The sequence below is a fragment of the Mustela nigripes genome, chromosome 3, assembly GCF_022355385.1.
Source record: "Mustela nigripes isolate SB6536 chromosome 3, MUSNIG.SB6536, whole genome shotgun sequence".
Classification (NCBI taxonomy): domain Eukaryota; kingdom Metazoa; phylum Chordata; class Mammalia; order Carnivora; family Mustelidae; genus Mustela; species Mustela nigripes.
The window spans coordinates 164,744,810-164,752,036 of record NC_081559.1 but is presented as its reverse complement, the minus strand read 5'-3'; the positions used below and the strand labels follow the sequence as shown (position 1 = coordinate 164,752,036).

Genomic DNA, 7,227 nt, shown 5'->3' with positions numbered 1-7,227 from the left:
TGTGCCGTAAAAGTCAGTCCAAAGATTTGCCATCAGGAAAGATAACCCACTTTTATCTGTAGCTGCTAAGCTGGAGGGCTGTTGCTCAATCTCACCTTCTCTGCCCCTTGCCTAGGGATGATGTTAACAGAGAAGGAGGAAGTTCAGAGAGCTGAAGAGAGGCCTTCCTCTGAGAGACCTCCATTTGGTCTATCAGATCAAGTTGTGCTCAAAGTTGAACTACCTCTGGACTTTTAACTTATAACTGAAAATTTTCTGATTAATGTACATACTTGTGGAAAGAGTCAGTATCAGAATAGGAGGAAAATGAATGTTCTATCATAAATTCATAGCTGTTTAAAGAATGAAACAAAATGCAAGATTTCCACAAATTATTAGTGTATGGTTTTGTTTGTTTGCTTACTCAAGTCTTCCTCAGATCAGAACGATAAAGACACAAACGTTCAGAATTGTGGAGGAGTGACAGAAGATGGCATCTTCCAAGAGAAACAAAGGAAACAATGAACTGGTGATCTACTGTAAAGGCCCTACCTTTCTAAAAATGACTGCCTTTTAGGGCTGCCATCAGCAAGCAGACAATCATGGTTGGTCAACTTCTCCCCAAATCTTTAAGACTTACTTAAAATATATATGGAATTTTTTTTTTGCAATTGTCAAATTCTCAGTTAACATATTTCTCCATCTCAAGCTATCAATCTACATAACCTCTCAGGCAAAATTCATACACTATTTGAAAAGTAAAGTAATAGATAAGAAATTTGAACTTTTTTGGTGGTTATAATATGTAGTAAATGCTCAGAAGAGAAACATCAACTTGGTTTCACAGGCCCTGACAACAATTTAGAACCATTAGAACCCAGAAAAACAATTGCTGTTATACAATGAGCCCTACTGTGTGCCAGACACCATGCCAAGTCCCAAGTTTAATCCCCAAACACTAAGGATGTATGCATTATCCTTAACCCATTATACAAGTATGAAAAATGAGACTCGGATAAATTGAGTGATTTTCCTAGATCATAGAACAGTGATATTATATTATCTAATATATTATATTAGATATCATAACATCTATTATCTATATAATATCTATTATCTATATAATTATCTATTATCTATATAATACCTACTATCTAATATAATATAATATTATGACTAATATGATGATATTAGTCATATCATCATATGCTAAATCCTAGACCAATGTTCTTAACCACTGTGTTATATTGCCTCTAGTGAACATGTCTTCCTGAGGGACTGTGAGATGACCACTTTTGCTACCCGGACTTGATCTGCAAAGCTTTCCCCAGGCCCTAGGCAAACAACAGGAAACAGGGGAAGAGATATTTAGAAGGTTTTCCAAGCCCTTAAATTATTGGAGCTTAAGACATTGCAAAAAGGGAGTGAAGAGCTCAGAATGCATCCCATAGAGTACAGTGTCACATCTTTACTTGAGCACATATTATATGATACAAGAATGAGTTATTCACTAGTTTTCTGCCCTATGTGAAGTACTGCAAGAGAGCCTGTACTCTATTCATCTCAGAATCCTTTGAACTTGGCTAAAGAGCCCACACAAAGGAATTTAATATAGTTTTGTTGACTAAATGTATATACCCATAAGAGATCCCTCTGTACAGTGTGCGTGGCTGATTCCCCTAAAACAAGGGGGAGTCAGTGGAAATTTTCCTCACCATGAGGCCCCAAGAACAGACCTCTCAGGCAGTCAAAGCTATGATACCATGTGGTTTTGAGTAAGTTTACTTATCTTCTGCAATGCCAAATGAATCAAATTTTTTTAGATTAGGAAAATAAGACCTGTTCACTGTAGGAAACAAAAATTTAAAAAATGAAGAATTTTTAAATCACCCATAATCTTACTAACCAGAAAAAGGCATAGTTAACATTTAGTGTTTTTCCTTATAATCTTCTTTATATACACATACATACAATGATATATTTATCCTTTGAAACTTATTATTTTCTCTTAACGTTATATTATGAGCATTTTTCATATGTTCACAAAATAATTGGAAACAATTTTAGTAACTGCATTAAATTCTATCATGCAGTGCCTCAAAACACATTTAATCTCTCAGCAACAATAACAATCAACATTTATTGAAAAATCTACCTATGTACAAGGCACCAGTGCTAAGCTCTGGAGTGATATGTTGAAGATATTATGTGCTTAGAGATTATAGTTCCCCCTTGTTGAACATTTTGGTGGTTTGTGATGTTTTACTGCTTTAAGAAATAGTCTGATGACTGTCTTTCTTAAAAATCTTTCTGAAAGATTTTTAATAATTGTAATCTAAGTCAATAAGGCATACATTTTTCATCACAAGTACATAGTTTCCTACATATGTATGTTGGTTTGTGTATGTTAAATGTGTAAGCATATAAATATATATATGTATATATATATGAATTTTAAAATGGCATTACCTCTATGAAATAATATCAGCTATTTCTACATAAAATATATTCTTATTTTTCTATCCTATAATAGTCTGGTCTTTTAAAATTTCTTTTTCAAAATGACTGGTCTTGACCTATGACACTGATTTAGTCCACTAATGAGTAAGGGTCTGCAGTGAAAACCACTGTCTTAAAGCATGGTGAAGCACCATAGTTTCACTAGAGGACCTGATAAGGACTCCAGCACCTACAAAGCATAGAACTCTATTATTAGCTATGGAGGAGCCTGGGGCTTTCTGGGGGGGGGGGGGAACTTCAGCAAAATTTTTTAAAAGCTGCTGTTAAAGTTGTTACCATCCGCCGAAGAAGCCACTAGAAGCAGTGGCTGCTATCTCTTGAAGCTGTCACAGATAATAGGATCAACTGAAGGGAGGAGCCCAAAGGGAGGAGTCCTTGCCAAGAAGAATATGGCCGGGAGCCTTCAGCATCAGGTCCTTCTCTGCTGAGAGACATTGCCTAGAGTAGCTGAGGCATCCCTGACACCATCTGAGGTTAACAAGATGGAGGGATTTAAATGCCTAGAAACCGTTAGCTTTCTTTCTCTATACAGACCTCGTCATCTTTGAAATGAGGACAATTTTGAGTTTCTCAACACAGTTGTCACCAGGAGGAAGAATAACAATTCTCTGTCTGGAGATCCAATAGGGTTAGAGGCCCAGGAAACCATAGAGACACTGAGCTGTCATCCTTTTGATTTCCTGTGCCCACAAAGGGGGTAAAGGGGCTGCAATGTGTAGTGAGAGTCTCACAGTGAATACAATGGTGAGCAGTTGGCTGCTTTAACTAGCAGAAGAAGGAGGGGCAGTGGGTGAGTAAGGACTATCGGAGGGGATGGTGGGCTCAATATTTCAGGGAGAGCTAAATATTTTAGGGTCTGAAACAAAAGGATGAAGAGTATAGAGTTTCTATTAGCGATAATCGCTCCTCGGATAAACCTCATTGGCTACGATACTGCCACTGCGCAAAGCTTGAGTATAGAGTTTCTAAAGTCAGACACCTAGAGTGACCAACTGTCCTGTTTTGCCTGGGCCTGCCTTCCTTTTAACACTGAAATCCTACAGCCCGGGAAACCCCTCAGCCTTGAAAAACTAGGACAACTGGTCACCCTGAGTTTGACTCCAGTTAGTTTGCAGCTTACTAACCGTGTGACCTACTTACTCAACATCTCTGAGTCATTTGCTCAGCATCTATGTGCTTCTGTTTCCTCATCTATAAAATGGAGGTAACAGTGCTTACCTACCACCAATCAAAGGCGGTCATAAGTACTTTTTAGTAGTTCTTGTCCCACACAGATGCCTCAGAGCCTGCCCTAATCACAGCAACAGCTAAGAAAAGAATACAGAAAGCAGACTGAGGGAGATATCTTTAGGGAGGACGAGGTGCAGAGGTATGGGAGGACTCAGGCTCTAGCACCCACAGCAGCCCCTTGCACTCCTTATAAGTTAAGAATGAGTTGGGCAATACAAAATGGCCAGCAAGTCAACTTCCAAAAACATAGGAAGACCAAAGTTTGTAAAAATAAGAATAAATGTATTTTTTTAAAGACTTATTTATTTATTTATTTATTTATGAGAGAGAGTGCACATGAGTGAGGGGAGGGGCAAAGGGAGCTAATCTCAAGCAGACTCCCTGATGAGGGGGCGTGGCGCCATCACAGGACCCAGGAGATCTTGACCTGAACAGAAACTGAGGTGCACGCTCAATGGACAGAGGCCCCCCAGGAGCCTCAAGAGTAAGTTAATTACAATTTTAAACCCATGCCCAAAATCTGTGACAAATGAGCAAACTATCCAACTTGTTTTGCCTTAAAAATAGAACAAAATTTATGGATAATTTCATGAGATGTCATCTGTCAAGTACAAAGAAAGTGATCTTATTCCAAGGGAGATATTATAGACAATTCACATTTGTCTTTCTCATGGTGGAGGTAGTTTCTTGCCTTGCTTAGACTTAGAGAGCCAGCTATTTTTTATCCGAATAGTTTCACTCTCAGATTTATATGCTCCAACCATATTAATGACCCTTGTTTTCATTACTGAGATAGGCCATATCCAAGCCTCTGAATGTCTCTACTTCTACCTCTTACTACAAATGTTTCTATACTGTGACTATAAAAATGATTTAAAACCAGTCCCAACTTCCTAAGATATTTAGAACATTCTCTCAAAGTCTTATGCCCCAACTTTTCAGAGGTGTGGTTTGAGAAGGATTCTTTAAGGATGATGTCAAAAGAAGCTATGGCATCAATTTATGAAGGGTTAATAGTGGTGAAATGTAAGCCATTACACAAAGACTATGGTCAGGGATGAAGGCTGAGAAGATTCAATGAAGAGAAAAAGTGAAACTATCAGCCACTCTATGGCCAAGAGATTTTCCAGATCAATGGTGCACGACTCCTAGGAAATGAATTAGGATATTAAACTATACCTGAGGCAAGAAATGAAAAGAATAGAAATAACATTTTAACAGGAACCCTGGAAGAACATCAAATTTAGGGAAAAATAAAACTTCGCAACTAAAAAATTCCCAAGCATAATACTTCAAGTAAAGGAAATCATCTTTTGCCCTTCCTTCTACATGCCAGGCACTGGATTAGCCACTCTCCTTACAGGAATTTGAAGAAATAGTTATTAGAACCCATATTAAATCTTCAGAGGATTAAAAAAAAAATGACTGATGTTTACACAGGTTTTAAAAACTGTTGGGCTTTGAACCCAAATTGGTCTGTCTCCAAAATATGTATATAATTCAAAGTTACAATCCGTTAAGATCAGCTCTTTTCAAAAACTGATTTGTGTAAGACTTGTAATTTTCAGCAATTGAGTATGATGATTCAAAATTTGATTTTTTTTCTGAGCTCCTAAACCAAGTTCCGGCAACATCCCTCAGGCACATCTCAGGCTGTGAGGAGTCATTCATAGCAGGTAAACCTGATTTCCCAACAGGTTACAGGCCACATCAGAATGAGGTGTCAAATCTTCACCAATTAGACAGTGAGTATCAACTTTGGGAAGAGTCAGCCTGATTTGCATCTCTTCCCCACGAGCTGTGGGACCTAGCCAAGTCCCATACTCCAAGCGTCAATTTCCTCAGCTGAAAAACGAGGATAATAGTAGCATCTACTTCTAGTTGTGTTTGAAGATGAAATTAAATGGTATTAAAATAATTAGCAGGGTGCCTGGTGAATTGTAGATTGCTTTCTGGATCGGTATGGAGCTCATTTGCAGGGATCTGGAAGTTAGGTCATTTTCGAAGCAATCCGCAAATATACTACATTGAAACAGAAATCCCCGGGATTAACTCAGGTCGATTTAATCACAGGAGTTATGAGTAACCACTGAAGTTGCTGGGCTTCACACAAACCAGCAAAGGCTGCTGTAGGGGACCTAGATAAACATCTCTTCATGTTGGGACTTGGGCACTCGGTTAGAGAGAACAAGCTAATTATACCCCCCGAGTGGGCTGAGCTGGAAGGACAACACAGCAGCTGGCACACAGGGGGCTGCCAAATATCTTGTCTGTTACTGGAGCTGCCAGCATCTTGCCCTTGCCAATCCCACCATGTAAGGTGTCCTTTACCTTAGTCTATCTACATCCTGAAGAATATGCAATAATTCATCTGGACACTGTTCTAGGAAGTGGGGATGCAGTGGTGAATAAGACAAAAAGACAGTTGTCCTAAGCAACTCCCATTCCAGTTAGGGGTCCAAAGGAATAAAAAAAGGTGATTCAGGAATCTCGTCAATAACACTGTATTAACTTTCTCGGGTGGCAGATGGTAACTACCCTTATCATGGTGAGCATTTTGTAACGTATATAAATGTCGAGTCACTGCGTTATGCTCTTGAATAAAATATTGTATGCCAACTATATTTCTAAATATTTTTTAAAAATAAGATTTTGCTTCCTTTTTTTAAAAGGTTTTATTTGAGAGAGAGAGAACACAAGCAGGGGGAGGGGTAGAAGGAGAGGGAAAAGCAGACTCCCCACTGAGCAGGGACTCTAACTTGGGGCTCAAGCCCATGACCTGGATCATGACCTGAGTTGAAGGCAGACACTTAACCAACTGAGCCACCCAGGCGCCCCCCCCCCCCAAAATGTGATTTTGAATAGCAGTAAAAGTTATGAAGGAAATGAAGGAGGACATTGGGATAGAGGACATTGGGATAGAGCGATGGGAGTCATCTAGAATCATCTAGAGTCATCTAAGAAGGCCGATCTGAGCGATAACAACTGAACTGAGACCCAAATGCTTTCGAAAGAGAACAGTAATACAGGAAGAAAGGGAAGGTAAGCATGAACAAGTTCAAATTACACAGAAACAGCTATACAAGACCCCGGAGTAACTCAGAGATAGTTATAGGATTATAAAATAAGTGCATTTAAATATATTCGTAATGAATCATATCACAGATGGCAAGTTGACCACAATGGTGTGTCCAGTTGTGAAGTATTTTGTCTAGACGTAGCACCTGTCTGTCTAGTATTTCCTTCTATTTCTGTTAAAGGCCAAAATACTGTCCTTGAGGGAAAAGGACTTTGACATCTATAAACCTCTATATTCTTATCTGTAGAATGGCAATAACAAGGCCTCGAGGTATCCCGTGGGCTTGTGGTGAGGATTAAAAAAGAAAGTGTGTGCAAAATACCTAGCCCACAGGAAGTCAGTCAACAGCGGTAGCCATCTTCAGAGCCTATGCTTCTAATCCTGGAAAAAACGACAAATTTGTGTGGCTTTGAAAAGAC

At 38.9% G+C, this 7,227-nt stretch overlaps 1 pseudogene; it reads right to left on the bottom strand.

Moving 5' to 3' along the window:
* Positions 1–3,319: 3,319 nt before the first annotated feature.
* LOC132014675 (U4 spliceosomal RNA) lies at positions 3,320–3,450 on the bottom strand (annotated as a pseudogene).
* Positions 3,451–7,227: the final 3,777 nt, after the last annotated feature.